Source organism: Pseudorasbora parva, chromosome 19 (genome assembly GCF_024679245.1).
Source record: "Pseudorasbora parva isolate DD20220531a chromosome 19, ASM2467924v1, whole genome shotgun sequence".
NCBI lineage: Eukaryota > Metazoa > Chordata > Actinopteri > Cypriniformes > Gobionidae > Pseudorasbora > Pseudorasbora parva.
In genome coordinates, this window is record NC_090190.1 from 18,410,385 (window position 1) to 18,427,683 (window position 17,299).

The 17,299-nt window shown below is 39.6% G+C and overlaps 1 long non-coding RNA gene across 1 annotated transcript; it reads right to left on the reverse strand.

Annotated features, from left to right (window-relative positions):
- Nucleotides 1–7,358: 7,358 nt before the first annotated feature.
- On the reverse strand, nucleotides 7,359–8,848 carry LOC137048498 (uncharacterized). The gene is made up of 3 exons (XR_010899425.1): nucleotides 8,111–8,848; nucleotides 7,562–7,629; nucleotides 7,359–7,403 (listed from the first exon to the last, which is right to left on the reverse strand). It is a non-coding gene; the product is annotated as an uncharacterized lncRNA (long non-coding RNA).
- Nucleotides 8,849–17,299: the final 8,451 nt, after the last annotated feature.

Below are 17,299 nucleotides of genomic sequence, written 5' to 3' on the forward strand. Positions count from 1 at the left end.
TCTGCCCCTTCAGACACACACACCGTCTGAGCAAGACTGTCAAGTCACAGAGGTCACGGGAACTCCCACAGAGCCAGACTGCCAGGTCACAAAGGCCACGGGACCCCCTGCAGCACATTGTGACAACACAGCCTCAGCCCTAAAGCCAAGTTCAAGTTCGCTACTTTGCACATTTCAGCTATCCAAAGACTCTGATGCCTTCTGCCCCCAGGTCATGAATGACCTACAGCTGAATGACATTGTCACAACGAACAGTATCCCTGCACTGTGGGCAGACAACTCAACCAAAAGTCTCTCACTGTGCGATGCAATCTGTAAAAACACACCACACGGCGACATGTGGGCACCCCCGAACCCCACATCCAGCACCATTGTTGCAGTGCTAACCCACAGCAAGCGATCGACACCGGCTACAATGCCGGCCTTGCAGCTGTTATCGCTAACTCCGCAAATTTCCAACAACGATATTGCGGATATGCAAACCTCTGACACTGCAATAAAGACAATTCTTGACCACCTCTCAGACCCCTCCAACCACCCTATCACTGACTCTGAGCTCATTGATGACTCTAGCCACAAGCATCTACATTACTCCAGACACATGATGCGTATTATGAACAACATTCTCTGGTGTGCACCCGATGGCAACACAGCGCCACAGCTTGTAGTGCCACGGTCGCAAAGGGGGGTGATGCTAATGTACGCCCACAACACACCATGTGCTGGACACCACGGCACCAGAGCCACGTATGACACACTGAAACAGGTGGCATATGGGCCTGGGATGCATCAAGATGCAGCAGAGTATGTTAGAGAAGGGCTAGTTCGCTGCCGGTTCCAACCAGCAAACCCGAACCACAGAGCCCCACTGCAACACAGAGGGACCACGTTCCCATGGTCAAACCTACAAATCGACCGGGTAGAACCCCTGCCCAGGTCCACAAAAGGCAAAAAGTACTTTCTCACAGTGGTGTGCCAGTTTACCAAGTGGGTGGAGTGTCAACCAGCACCCAACGACACCGCCCAGACCACGGCATACCACCTGATGAATCACATCTTTTTCCTGTCAAGATTGCCACTGAGAATCAACTCAGACAGAGGCATCCACTTCACTACTGAGGCCATGCAACAGATCTGGAAATGCCTAAGAAACGCGGCCGTGATCATGCTCCTGTGCCTCCAGACAATCAGAGGCCAGCCACCACCAGACACCATCACACCGGGTCCAGCCTCGGGCATCGTACTGAGAGAGCAACCTGGACTGCTGATCACCAACTGCAAATGAATCCTCAAAAGAAAGACATACTCTCCTGAACTTCACATCAGCAGCGCAAGCTCCTCCAGCCCTGCACACAAACGCAAAGGGGGGGAGGAGCCCAAGCCCTCTGCCTAACCTTACACCAGCTTCAAGAACCTTCTCCTCCAACACCAGTTAGTCATCTTGTAGGCAATACTGCCAAGCCCCACACTATGTCATGCATGTGATTTGAGAAAGAAGGCCTTAAACGAACACAAGGCCGCCTCTGAAGGGAGTCTCAAAACCCCAATGACTTTGAACTTTGAAACAGAGAAACCAAAGTGGATCACCAGAAGGCACCCAGCCTGGCCACAATGCGAGGCACCCTCTGGAAAAGTTCCTAGTCAGCATAGGACATAAAAGTGTCAAGATGCACAGTCCATCTTCCTAGGCAGGAGACCTAAAGGACTGACTGGCCATTGCGAGGAACATGGTTCCACCCAGGGCTGCAGAAAGCCCACAGCACACCTGCACCACACAAACGGACTTCTGGATGACAGGTGACGCACCATCAGGGCACCTGCTGCCTCGACACCTGCTGCCTCGACACCTGCTGCACAAGCACAGAGACCTGAACTGGCTACTGTCTGCCTCATCTGCCGTGGAACGAACATCACTTCAGGAGACACAAACAACTGGAGCCTAACATGGCTATGGTGTGTCTGATCTTCCTGAACTTTTGATATCGCTCGTTGTTGTCCATAGGAGGGACAACAACTAGCGAAAGGGGGGATTATGTAGCGACTCAGGCGAATCAAACACACAATCGCCAGTTACATTTAACAAATATGTTTTGAAAGTGTGCTGATGGACAGACCTTCCCCCAACACAACAGAGAAGGATTCTTCAGCTACCCTGGAAACCATCTGATAAGATCTTTTATGACCGGAAAGAATGTGGCCACATGAAGTCTTATACACAAAGACTTTAAGACACAGAGCTTTTGCCTCAAATTATAGACAAACCATCTATAAATGAACATGCACCCCAGGACATTATATGTAAACACATAACTGTCTTGTAAAATGTTTATTCTGTATGGTATTTTGCATATTTTTGTCTTTGTCTTAACAAAGTACTAGTTCAGATAACCTCATATATGTCATGTCTCCTATCAAATTAATGCTCACTTCACGACTTACACTTCCATGTATATCACTTATTCAGAAAATGCAGTGTGTGTTTGTTGCATTAATTATAGTATGAAGACTCAGAGACCCACTGAGTCGAACTTTCAAACAAAGGGCAATAAATTCTGCTGAGGAATTTCCCGCCGGGAAATCCCAACACTCTCATTGGTTAAGTCTAACCCTGGAGGGTGGGACTATTTCCAGACCTTAAAAGACCAGTGAAGACAGCCTCTTCTCTCTTCTTGTTCTCTTACTCCGCTCTGTTCACTTCTCCTCTCTCTCCCTGTGGGAGCCAACACCCACGGGGGGGGCTGGCACTTAAGCCATGCCACCAATGCAGGCCCTCCAAGCAGGCCTCATCTCTTCCAAAAATCTTCTCTTCTACAATCCGATCTTCAAGAACACGAAGCATCGCTAAAGCAAACAGCCGCTTCCCTCCCAACCTCGGAAAGGACCGCCGGACCGCCGGACCGCCGGACACGCAGACACACATGCACACAAGCGAGAAGCCAAAACGAAACCAAAAAGAATGCAAGTATTCTATTTCTTACTGCTGTAAAGAGGGTGTGTTATTTTCCCGTTGGGATAAATTAACTCCGTGAAGGTCGTATTTGGTTGAACTGAAGGAAAGCTGTTTCTTACCCTCCCCCACTCTCTTTGTCTCTCTCTCTCCCTCTCTCTTTGTCTCTCTCTCTCTCTTTTATCTCTCTCTAACTTCAGTCTATTCATTATTCTCTTTTATGTATTCTTTCGTTAATATCTATACTTCTACTCTCTTGATGCATATTTAGTATGTACTTTCTGTGTGAATTGTAGTGTTATTTTTAGTCTGTGTTTATTAAACCTTCAAAAGACATTTAATGAGTTGAATCTGTTATTCTGCCACATACACAAAGTCAATGAAACTTGCGATCTAAACGTTACCTAACTGCTTATGCTACTATGTTAGTAAAGTAAACTGTATGACCATTTGAAATATTGAACTTATCCTGATCAGTAAAGTTAATGTTTCTTATGCGCTTGTAAAGCAGTAATCCCTTTATTGAGAATTGATTTGAAAAGTCTATAACTAATTTGCAGGACAAACTTAGTAGGATAATTTCAAGCAATTCCGTAAAGGGTTACTTGTATTTAATTAAACAATTTTCCCTATCGGAAAATTTTAATACGTAATGAACAACTGGCAAATCATATTCATAAATTCATGAATATTGAATATTAAATCCCTTTTGAGTTAATTATTCCCCGAGACATTAAACTCATTAGTCGTTGTTGTTACAACTTATTACACAGATAATATACTTATACTAAATACACTTAATTGTGCAATTAAATGCAATGTTTTCGGTGTACTTAACACACATTATATGTAATTGATTTCAAATTTATCACATATTAAGTTGAAATAAAATACAATAAGTTGCAATTAAGAGTGATTTTTTGGAACAACTTAAGTGGTACTTAAATACAACTTTATATGTACTTTCATAATCGCTTCTAGTGTATTAAAATTGTAATTAAAGTGCACTGCTCAATGTACTGACAAGCAATTAATGTGAACTAAAACATACTTTAATGTCAGCTAAATATACACTTAAGTGTGAATTAAATGCAATGTTTTCGGTGTACTTAACACACATTATATGCAATTGATTTCAAATTTATCACATATTAAGTTGAAATAAAATACAATAAGTTGCAATTAAGAGTGATTTTTTGGAACAACTTAAGTGGTACTTAAATACAACTTTATATGTACTTTCATAATCACTTCTAGTGTATTAAAATTGTAATTAAAGTGCACTGCTCAATGTACTGACAAGCAATTAATGTGAACTAAAACATACTTTAATGTCAGCTAAATATACACTTAAGTGTGAATTAAATGCAATGTTTTCGGTGTACTTAACACACATTATATGTAATTGATTTCAAATTTATCACATATTAAGTTGAAATAAAATACAATAAGTTGCAATTAAGAGTGATTTTTTGGAACAACTTAAGTGGTACTTAAATACAACTTTATATGTACTTTCATAATCGCTTCTAGTGTATTAAAATTGTAATTAAAGTGCACTGCTCAATGTACTGACATCCATTCTACTGTCTTAAAAACAAGCAATTAATATGAACTAAAATATACCTTAACGTAATTTACATGTACACTCTAATATAATGAAATACATTCATAATTACATTTTTCAAATAATACAGCTGCAATTTCGTATAATAAACACATCCAAATTTAAATCCTCTACATTTATTGACAAAACAATCTGTAAAACAAATATACAAAAAAAACTTTTTTTTGATGCCCAAGAAAAACCCAAAAAACTATTTACACAAACACAAATTCATTTAGAAAGAGTCTGGAGGACAATGAGGATTATATGCAATTATATGTAATTATATGCATTATTATATATCTCCCTCATTCAAAGGTACCTAAATCTACCCATCACAGAAAAGTACCTCACACAACAGATGAATAAATACAAACAAATGGAAAGAAAATAATCGTTTCATGTAAAACACTAAGATTCAAAACTTTGGGTAACGTTTAATTAGTTAACTACTTAATTTAACATGAACCTAGAATGAATAATAATATAAACATTTATTTATCTTAGTTAATGTTAATTTCAACATTTACTAATTAGGGGTGTAACGGCACATGTATTCATACCGAACCGGTTCGGTACAGGACTTCCGTTACAGTGCACGTGTGTACCGAGCGGTACGAATGCAATCTTTAACAGTTAACAGACGGTTTGTTTAATGAGTGGGACACACTTCAATACAAGTTTCATAAGAACATATGTATTCTGTCAATTTTATCATTAAATTCAAGTGATGCCATATTGATGCTCTTGAATGTGACATGACAGATCACTGTAAAGACACATCAGTTCAAGCAGCACCGCGGCACGAGTGAATGTGATCATCTTGTCATAGTCAAAGAATAAACATGAATTAACATCAGAAGGTATGTTAAGGATACATTACAACTTACTAAAATGTATCACATTGTGTAATCGTTCAGTGTTTCAACAGCAGAAAGACGTCGATAAAACACGAGAGAGATGAACTCTTTCACTAAATGTATGCATTATATTAGCTTATATATTCATCATATTCTACTTAACCTGAAAACCTGAAAAAAAAAATCGAACCTATAATTAGATTTATAAGTTAATGCAAAAACGGTCTTATGAGAAGTTTACACGTTTGCATACAATGCGAGTGCAAGTAAGGCCTCCCTATATAGTCTACACTATACAGCATTCTTTGTCGTTTGATTAAACAGAAACAACAAGGCAATTATATATTACATTCTGAATCAAATTATAATCTTTGTGTGCCCTTTGTTAGAGTTAAGCTTGGTAAAACGTCCTTCAAATATGTCGCAGCCTCAGATTGGAATTTGCTCCAGACTGAGTTGAAGCTAAAAAATCTGGTGACATTTAGTCATTTTAAAAGTTTACTACATCATTTTGAGAGTAAATAAATGGTGTGTAATTGTTTTTGACTGGTTGTATGTTTTATGTTTTTTATGTGACTTTTTATGTATAACTGTACATGCAAACACAGCTGCCTATCTTGGCCAGGACAGGATATTTTAATCTCAGTGAGTTTTTCTCCTGGTTAAATAAAGGTAATAATAATAATAATTAGTAGAGATATTTTTTATATTATATTTTTAATTCTTTAAGAAACCTTTAGTTTAGGACAATTACAATTTGTTCAGTAAACCAATAAATAAAAAAAAGCATTTTTATATTTAGTGTTCTCTCCCCGAACTGTCAGCTTTGTGTACTGTTACAGCCCTATTATTAATGCAATCTTAAAATCAAAAGGTGTATATGTTAATTATTTAATGCATTGTTAACTTGCATGAACAATGACTATAAATTTAATTAACTAGCTTTGAACTATAATTTATTAAGCAAGGTCAACAACTATAATAAACACTGTAAAAAATTAAATAAAATAAATAAATAAAAAGAAATCACTGTTAGATCATGTTGGTCAATTCATTAAATAACGTTAACAAATTAGATCTTATTGTTACTGAACTTATAAGCTCTTAAACCTTTACTAGCACCAAAATTAGGACCAAAAGGTTTATTCTAAAATCTTATTCCAGCATTACAGTGAATGAAAAAAAAGAAGAAGAAAAAAAAAAAAAAAAAACCCTGAAGAACTCCAAAGGCACACAAAATTGTTTGTCACCAACTATTTTCAAGTTGTTTGGAAAGTGCTGTTTATGTCAATGTCCCAGAAGCTCTCCATCAGTAGGAAACTGGCGCACCATCTCTCCACAGTAGATGTGAATGGACATGTTCCAAAGGAAAGCAAAAAAATATATACCTTGAGGAAAGAAAAAGAAAACGCAAAGAAAAAACTTGTTTATAAAACAGATCTATCCATTATTATAATTGGCTCAATTAAATTAAAACGATAGATGTACAGTTTATATTCACACAGCAGTATCTGTATGAAAAAAAGAAGAAAAAAAAAGAAATAGCCATAAGAGGGATCATAAAAATGAGCATGTTGTCTCTTTTTTTATCTAGTACTGCCCTGATGAAGCAGTTTATTCTGCATGGTGTGTGTACGCTTTTGACCACAACTGCATCCCCTATGTGATGAATTACCTCAGTCGTCAGGGTAGAATGATTGGAGAGGTTCCTTCACGTATCCCACTGAGCACATCATCTTCACTGACACTGGACTTTAAAAATAGAGAACATTTTAATAATGGTTTTTATTCCTTCTTTACAGGGAATTAAACATAACTTAAATATAGATAAATAACCCAAGACCAATGTAAATTGAGAAAAGTATTCTTGTATTTTTCCTCATCTTGCCTTGCAAGTTTCAGCTTACCGCACCATCTCCATGAAGGATGTTCCTGTATTTACCATGCCTGGCACAGCAATGCTGCGGCTCCATTCCTTTGGGTGTGTGGCCTGTAAAATATATAATGATTAGGGGATCTGTAAATGCACAAGTGGGAATGTATTACTTACAAATGGACAAGATGCAAAGCATTTAAAAGCTAAAGACTTAGCAATGTTTTAGCTTGTGTCATGGCTGGGCATAAATTCATAATTAACGTTAACTTGACCTCATCAAGATGGCTCTGTGATTCCACACAGCTTGCACTGGATCTCCAATAACACATCTGTATTGATCCTACAAAATAAAAAAATAAAATAAAATAAGCACAAAATATTAAAAACACTTTAACATCTTACTCTCCAAATGCAAAAAGAAAAGAACATATTAAAATCATTATTTCATTACTGGTTGTTGTTATACACGTTAAGTTAATATATGGAATAAATGTATATAACGTTAAATGTCTTCTGTCCATTTAAAAAGTAGGAGTTCGATTAAAATATTGTATACAGCAGACAAATTCATTGAACATGCCCACACCGGCGATCACATTCCGATTTAAGAAATTATTATAATGCAATCTTAGATAACAAGTTACATGAATATGAATAATACAATAAATACATAGGAAACATGATTAACGTTAATTCACCTCCCGAGTCCATAGTGCGTCTATCCTATCTGCGATTAAACTAAATAACTACACCGTAATAGAGAGCTACCATGTTACGGTGAAAATGTAAAATCAAGAGAGCTTATATCAAGATATACTTACTTGACTCGTTATTTGTAGCATATAACGTCTCATCTGTAATGATCCAAACGGTTCGCTCCTCTGTTGTCTCTGTTCTCTTCAGCTTCATTTTCCTTACGCATCGCGATGACGCAATCATGGCGAACCGCGCATTTTTCAAAATCATGACGTAGTATTTTTGGCGCATGCGCATTGAAATATTAAGTATAAATATAAAATAAGATATTTCGTGCATTAAATGTTGATTATAAATCACTTATTAATTATCCATTTCTGTTCAGGTTGTTCTAACACACTGTGTAGTTGGACTGTATTTCAGAGAACTTGACTCATTCACCTAACTAAAAGTCAATCATGTTTAGAGTCTGATTAAAATTAAATGTAGCCTATTTTAACCGAATTTTAATGCAAATTAATTTGGTTTAGATTTGTTCAACTTTTTCTTGCAATTAATGCAATTAAATGTGTGTTTAATCGCCATACAACAACATAATATTGAAAGTAGGTTATTCTGTACACAGATGTAAAGTAGCCTACAGTACATTAGGCAACTCCTCTCATAAAGATTGACAATGTCAAATTATGTAGAAAACTGACACTTGTAGTTGAGTTCATAGGAGCTAGTTATAACATTTCAACAGTATGTTTTACTGGAGCGTAAGCGAGTGAAATTTTGAAGAAAAATACATAATCCAATGTAAATTTGGACAACTAATTTTTTTTAAAAAAGCATTTATTTTCCATGTGCTTTGTCATTAGTAAAATAAGTGTACTTTATGAAACAAACTCATAATTAAAATGGTTTAAGTAAGTTTAGGTGTAGACATTATTACAAGGTGCATTTTTAAAAAGCGCACTTAAGTGTGTTTATAAATATTGTCATACAAGTGTACTTTCTTTAAGTGAAAATTAACTAGATATTATTACAAAGTGCACTTATTATAAGTGTACTAAAGTGGGTTTATAAATATTGTCGTGAAAGTGTACTTTTTTAAAGTACAAATTAATTATATATTATTACAAAGTGCACTTATTATAAGTGTACTAAAGTGTGTTTATAAATATTGTCATGAAAGTGTACTTTTTTAAAGTACAAATTAATTATATATTATTACAAAGTACACTTATTATAAGTGTACTAAAGTGTGTTTATAAATATTGTCATGAAAGTGTACTTTTTTAAAGTACAAATTAATTATATATTATTACAAAGTACACTTATTATAAGTGTACTAAAGTGTGTTTATAAATATTGTCATGAAAGTGTACTTTTTAAAAATACAAATTAATTAGATATTATTACAAAGTACACTTATTATAAGTGTACTAAAGTGTGTTTATAAATATTGTCATGAAAGTGTACTTTTTAAAAGTACAAATTAATTAGATATTATTACAAAGTACACTTATTATAAGTGTACTAAAGTGTGTTTATAAATATTGTCATGAAAGTGTACTTTTTAAAAATACAAATTAATTAGATATTATTACAAAGTACACTTATTATAAGTGTACTAAAGTGTGTTTATAAATATTGTCATGAAAGTGTACTTTTTAAAAATACAAATTAATTAGATATTATTACAAAGTGAATTTTAAAAAAGTGTACTTAAGTGTGTTTAGAAATATTGTCATTAAAGTGTATTCTCTTTAAGTACACTTAAGTGGCACTTAATTTTAATTATATCATATTATCTACAAGTGCAGTTTTTAAAAAAATATACTTTAAATATATTAAGTGCACAAAAAATACACTTTCAATACAATTAAGCACACTTCTTTTTCACAAGGGTGGTAGCTCTCACTCACCATACCAGGGGGGTATTCCAGAAAGCAGTTTATGTGACATACCCGGGTATGTTTAAGAGTAAGTTAGCGGATAATCTAAACTTTCGGTTCCAAAAACGGAGGTAACTTCCAGGGTATGTAAGTAACCATGGCAACTCAGTCTCTGAACATAACCTGCTCCGGAGTTATGTTCCAGGGTTAGTGTGCTTAAGAGGTATTTAGATGTGTTTTATATAATTAATATAATTATTAATATAACCAAATTTGTTTCAGTTATATAATATATAAAAGTTATATATATATATATATATATATATATATATATATATATATATATATATGATATATTCATTTTAAAGATTTATAATAAAAATAAATAAATACGTTTAAATGTTAATGCAATTCAAATATTTATTTGATTGTCATCTCACACATGGACCTGCATTCAGTTAATTAGCATCAAACAAACAATATAATCCTTATTCTCAATGAATAAAGATTACTTATTAAACAAAGAAATTGAAAACAATGATTGCATAACCACGATAGGGGGCGATGTGCATTACATAGGTTATATAACTCACCATTAAACAAAAGAGGAGGTAGAATGGCACACTTCTTCTTAGTGTCTGTTTCCATGGTGAATCATCGATTTGTTTGCTCTGTTGAGACTTGTCTGGTATGTTAACCGGTACATACTCTGAGTTGTCTACAATTACACCAGGACTCGTTTTTGGAAACAGCATACTTTGAGTAAGCAAGGTTTGGGTTAATCAACTGAGAGTTTAGATTATATGTGATGGTAAGTTAACCTTGCTTTCTGGAATACATGCGTATTTGGCGTAGGGGTTGCACCGACTAGTCGACTAATCAACCTTAATGCTCTCTCATGACGCTTTAAGCTTGACGTCAATTAGTCGCTGGCCTATAGAGGGCGGAACAGGATAAACAATTTCCTGACACGCAGGCTCTGTTTTTAACAGTTAAAAATGACAAATAAATGCATACTTCAAGAGCTCCCCACAAGACATGTTTGATTACCATCTGTATGCTCAAAATTGATCGGGAGAATGCAGGCTTAATGTACACGTAAGTTAATCATCGCGCTAAACTGTAGGGCTGTGTATTGCCAAGAATCTGGCGATACAATAAGTATCACGATACAGGGGTTACGATACGATATATTGTAATATATTGCGATATTGTAAGAGAGACAATATATTGCGATATTTCTTTTTTTTATAATTTAAAAGAATAAAGAACACAACCATATGCCTAAAACACGAGACAAAGTATTTTATTTAATTAATACAGTATAATTTATATCACCAATCACTATTTTGTGCAATCTGAGTAATGCCCCGTTTCCACCAAAATTACCCGGAACAATTTGTACCAGGAACTTTTTTACAGGAACTTTTCTCCCCCCCAGACCTGCAGCTGTCTGCGTTTCGACCGCGATAAAGTTCCGAGAAGATTAGGCAAATTAGTCCGGTGATGTAGGACTGCGCGCGACTGCTCCTCCAAATCAGTGAAGGACATGTAATCATTTTTAAGTGTACCGATTGAAAGGACTGTTTACATGAGACGTTATCTAAACCGATCTGATGTTTACATGTGATGACTTTCAATCGCAATCATTTTGTCACATGCAGTTTGTCTGCCGCATCAAAAATGTCGCCGCTGTTTTCTCCAGCAGCTGAATGTGTTTACTGTAGCCATAGCAAATCTTAACGGCCACCAGGACTAATACAGTATTATTTATATCTATTTGTTGTAAAGTGTAATAATCATCCCAGAGAAAAAAATCTTCTGTCAGGCGCAGTTAAAGTAAAAACTGCCCGGGGCAATATACGCTGTGTCATTACTCCAACATTATCTTCATAACTCACGAAATAAAAAGTTTACCCCTCAGAAAAATTCACTTTCCTCTCTTGTCAACATGAGCGCGGTGCGCGCCGTGACGCCGTCACGTCATGTAAGGACACACACTTAAAAGTAATCGGTCAGGTCGTTTACATGGTGAAAAAAAATGAATAACGAGTATGGAAGAGATTCAAGCTGTGCTGCTTTTGCTGGTTATGTATAGGTTTACTAAAGAGGTAATTAACAACGACAGAAAAGAGCACTAATATGCAGATTCAGCAGCATGCAGCATATTCAGAAAGCTTGTAAAGCTAGATTTAAAATGACAATGTATATTATTAACAGCTATTACGGACATTGAACGTGAGATGGCTGAGACGACCGCGCGCCACCAGACAGAGAGCAAGACTGATATTTATTGAACGCAGAACGAACCTCGCAAAAGACTTTTAAAAATGCCTGTTGAACTTAAATGCTGCGTGAGCTCAACCAATCAGCATGTTCAGCGCCCAAGTCCCGCCCTCGAAAGTTCCTGAACTTTGAAAAAGTACTACCTCGCGAGCAGGGCCGTTTGGAGGGGGAAATATTTACCCGGAACTTCATTTATACCCTGGTTCCTGCGGTACCACCCAAAGTTCCTAGTTCCTGGGTAAAGTTCCTGTGGTGGAAACGGGGCTTAAAGTAAAATGTAAAGTGACTGCAGGATTCTTTGTGTAAATGTTTTAAAGGTTCACAGTATAGCAGTGACTATTTAACAACAGAAAGTGCAGTCCATTTCATGACTGAATGACTGTTTGTTATATATTTAATAACGTTAAGCTATTTTCTATAAAGCAGTCTATTGTATAAAGTGCTATTTCAAGTAACGTTACTGAACTGCAGAGCTGGTCATCATATCCGCTATGATCTTTCATTCTGCTGCCACCGCTGTCAGGTTTGGAGTGTGTTTATTTTGTTACTGAGAGGAAAACTTGCAGTACATTCTATCGAAACGCTTCTCATCAGTGCGGGTGACGTCAGGATGTTAAGCGAGCTCCGTTTCAATGTGTTTCCAGAGTATTTGATTTTAATTTGGCCTATTTTGCAAACAAAATGATTCTTGTCGATTTCCTTAGTGGCTTCTTTTTAGCTGAAGCCAAAATGAGTCCACACTTCAGCTCTGTATACTGCAGGAGCGGAATAATGCTATCGTCTTGAGAGCTGGGTTTGCTAATGTAAACACTAACGTTAGTGATTCACGCGCTTCTCCGGCTCCGCGTCAGTTATACGTTCTGAGATAACACTGCCATCTAGCGGTTGGGTGTTATACAGTCTGTGGTTTAAACCGAACACAAAGCCACGAATCTTGGATGTAAATAAATAAATATATAAATATCGATACAGTGTTTTTGAGAATCGATACAGTATCGCCAAACATAATATCGCGATATTCACGTGTATCGATATTTTCTTACACCCCTACTAAACTGCGTGCTGCATTGCAACACACACACATAGCCTGATCACATGATCGCCCGTGCGCCTCACACACTGCCATTCAGTAGCGCAGAAATGGAGGTAGTGCTCCTGCAGGAGCAGAGGGACCAGCACTGCTGCAACAGTGGAGAAATAAGCCAGAGAGGCTGAGCTCCTGCGGGAGCAGAGGGAACAGCACTGCTGCAACAGTGGAGAAATACGCCAGAGAGGCTGAGCTCCTGCGGGAGCAGAGGGAACAGCACTGCTGCAACAGTGGAGAAATAAGCCAGAGAGGCTGAGCTCCTGCGGGAGCAGAGGAAACAGCACTGCTGCAACAGTGGAGAAATAAGCCAGAGAGGCTGAGCTACTGTGGGAGCAGAGGAAACAGCACTGCTGCAACAGTGGAGAAATAAGCCAGAGAGGCTGAGCTCCTGCGAGAGCAGAGGGAACAGCACTGCAGGGGCAGTGGAGAAAATTATCCAGAGAAATTCAGCTCCTGCCGGAATGGAAGGAAAGACACTTCTACAACAGAGGAGACAGGTCTGTTGGCCATCAATAACATAATTTGTATATATTTGTATAATTTTTTATATTAATTCGGTAGTAATTTGTACTGGCATTTAAATGTTAAACTTTACTTATATTTACTACGGTTATAACAAATGTTTGGTAACATAAATATTACCAAACCAACACACACACACCAGAGTCCTGCACGGGTCCGATTTAGTAAATCCGCACCCGCCCGTACACACGGTGCGTTAAACCGCATCCGACCCATTTTCCGACATGGAGCACTAATTAAAATCCGCACCCGATCCGACTCGCTTAAAATAGAACCCACACCCGACCTGCACCTGAAAACACATATAACATTATAAAGGCTAGGCGTACACATTTATTGACAGGTCATTCACGAGTTCACACTTACATCAATTAAATAGAGTAAAGATTATGCGTATTTGGCGTGCTGTCCGGGGAGGGTTCCGGGCTCAGAAAATTTGCCTGAACCCAGAGTACCCCGACCCCTCCCCCCCCCGACATGGATAGTTTAGAACTAGATTGCAATTTGTGATTTGTTTTGATATTTATAGCAGTTGATTTAAGTAAGTGCGGAGAAGGGGTGGTGGTGGGATGCTGAGAAACTGTCAATGACAGGAAGGTAAATCGGCTGTCTATATACACCTCCTATCATTGATTAACTGATTAGTTTAATGTGCTCCTCTTGTGTTCCAATTGGGTTAATTATCTGAGCCTGCTCCACCTGTGTTTAATTAGATTTAATTGTTTGCGCGTGCTTCTCCCGAAATTAGTTTGTGAAACTTCAATTCACGAGTTCACACTTACATCAATTAAATAGAGTAAAGATTATGCGTATTTGGCGTGCTGTCCGGGGAGGGTTCGGGGCTCGGAAAATTTGCCCGAACCCAGAGTATCCCCCCAAAAAGCAAAGAGACAAGGACAGCCACTGAGACCCCCCAAATACGCATAGAAATGGTGGGCTGTCTGATTAATTAGCTAGGAGGGCCCGTGTTGCTTTTGGTGGGAGCCGCTCATGGCATCGGCGGACCAGCCTACTGGCTGAAAATTTGGAAGCATTCTTAGTTTAGAACACCTGGCCGGGAGGGCTCTTTCAACATCCGATGGGAGGCCAATGCTCACTGTATCCGATGGAAAAACCCTACCGGCCAGTAACTGGGAAGATAGATGGTTTTGAACGCCTGGCTGGGAGGGCTCTTTCAACATCCGATGGGAGGCCAATGCTCACTGTATCAGATGGAAAAAACTCTACCAGCCAGTAACTGGGAAGCAAGATGGTTTTGAACGCCGGGCCGGGAGGGCTCTTTCAACATCCGATGGGAGGCCAATGCTCACTGTATCGATGGAAAAACCCTACCAGCCGATAGCTGAGAAGCAGGATGGTTTTAAATGCCTGGCCGGGAGGGCTCTTTCAACATCTGATGGGAGGCCAATGCTCACTGTATCAGATGTAAAAACCCTACCAGCCAGTAACTGGGAAGCAAGATGGTTTTGAACGCCGGGCCGGGAGGGCTCTTTCAACATCCGATGGGAGGCCAATGCTCACTGTATCGGATGGAAGAACCCAACCAGCCAATGACCGAGAAGCGGGGGTGGTTTGGAATTAGCTGGCCGGGAGGACCCGTGTTGCCTCTGGCGGAAGTTCACAGCGCCTGGCGTAACGGGCCCTACTGGCTGGTAAATGGAGCGGTCAGAATTTAGGGTGACCGACTGGTAAGGCTTTTTTCAACATCAGATGGGAGGCCAATGCTCACTGTATCAGATGGAAAAAACCCTACCGGTCGAAAAGGGGAGCACATGATTTAGTCCGTCCAGCTCAGCCGGGAGCGTCCCGGCTGGTGGACAGGGGGTGCGCTGTTTGGGACGGCCGATCGGGAAGGCTCAGCCCTCATCTGAGAGGAGATCAATACTCGTGATGTCAGGTGGGTGAGTCCTACCGACCGAAAGACGGGACGACGCAATTAAAAGAAACGACTGACCGAGGGGGCCCACCCAGCCTCTGCCAGGAAGAGAGGAGGGGGTGAGTGGGTCCTATCGGCCAACGGTACGGTGGAACACCCGGCCAGGAAGCTCTTGCCGACATCTGATGGGAGGTCAATACTCGCTGTATCTGATGGGTAAGCTTCGCTGGCAGAGGGGTGGAAGGTAAAGCTTAAATGATCGTCCAGGAGAGGTTTTGCAAGCATCCGAAAGGAGATCAATACTCACGGTATCGGGTAAGCATCGCTGGACGATGAAAAGAAAAGGGATAGGTATAGATCTGGAGAGCTCTGTGGTGTCCAAAGGGAGATCAAGACTCACTGTATCGGACGAGCGAGCCTCGCTGGATGGAAAACGAAAAAAGGATTGACAGCAAACTCGAGGGCCCTCGCGGCATCCGATGGGAGAACAATTCTCAAGGCATCGGAAAGGGAATCCTTTACCGGTCAGAGAAAGAGAGGGAAGAGTGCTGGCCTAGAGGGTTTCACAGCATCCGACAGGAGAGCAAGCTTAAGGCGCCGGATGAGTGAGCCTCGCCAGACGAAGGAGGAGGGGGAAAAAAAGGGGGCGTTAGCCATTGTCCAGGAGAGCTCTTGCCAAATTCAACAGGAGATTGAACTCGCTGTATTGGATAGGTGAGCTTCACTGGATGGAAAAAGAGAATATAAAGAGGGTGTTTTTTTTGTTTTTTTTTAAAGGAGAAAGGTTAGTGAATTCTCACTTGGAGTTGGAGGCCCTTTACAGTATTAAGGTAGGAATCGAGTGAGGTGATTCAAAGGAGGGAAAATATGTACAGCATAAGAGAAAGTGGAATGCTTTGAACATTTCCAAGTGGTTACGTAGGATTGGAAGGTTCTGGGAGGGAAGAGCATTGCTGCGGCAGTAGAGAAATTAGCCAGAGAGGCTGAGCTCCAGAGGAAACAGCACTGCTGCGGCAGTGGAGAAATTAGCCAAAGAGGCTGAGCTCCAGCAGGAGCAGAGGAAACAGCACTGCTGCGGCAGTGTAAAGTTAGCCAGAGAGGCTGAGCTCCAACGGGAGCAGAGGGAACAGCATTGCTGCGGCAGTGGAGAAATTAGCCAGAGAGGCTGAGCTCCAGCGGGAGCAGAGGGAACAGCATTGCTGCGGCAGTGGAGGAATTGGCCAGAGAGGCTGAGCTCCAGCGGGAGCAGAGAGAACAGCACTGCTGCGGCAGTGGAGGAATTAGCCAGAGAGGCTGAGCGCCAGCGGGAGCAGAAGAAACAGTACTGCTGCGGCTGTGGAGAAATTAGATAGAAAGGCTGAGCTCCAGCGGGAGCAGAGGAAGCAGCACTGCTGCGGCTGTGGAGAAATTAGCTAGAAAGGCTGTGCTCCAGCGGGAGCAGAGGAAGCAGCACTGCTGCGGCTGTGGAGAAATTAGCTAGAGAGGCTGAGCTCCAGCGGGAGCAGAGGAAGCAGCACTGCTGCGGCTGTGGAGAATTTGGTCAGAGAAGCTGAGCTCCAGCGGGAGCAGAGGGAACAGCACTGCTGCGGCATGGGAGAAATTAAGCCAAAGAAATTCAGCTTTTGCCAGAACGGAAGAAACGACACTTCTGCAACAGAGG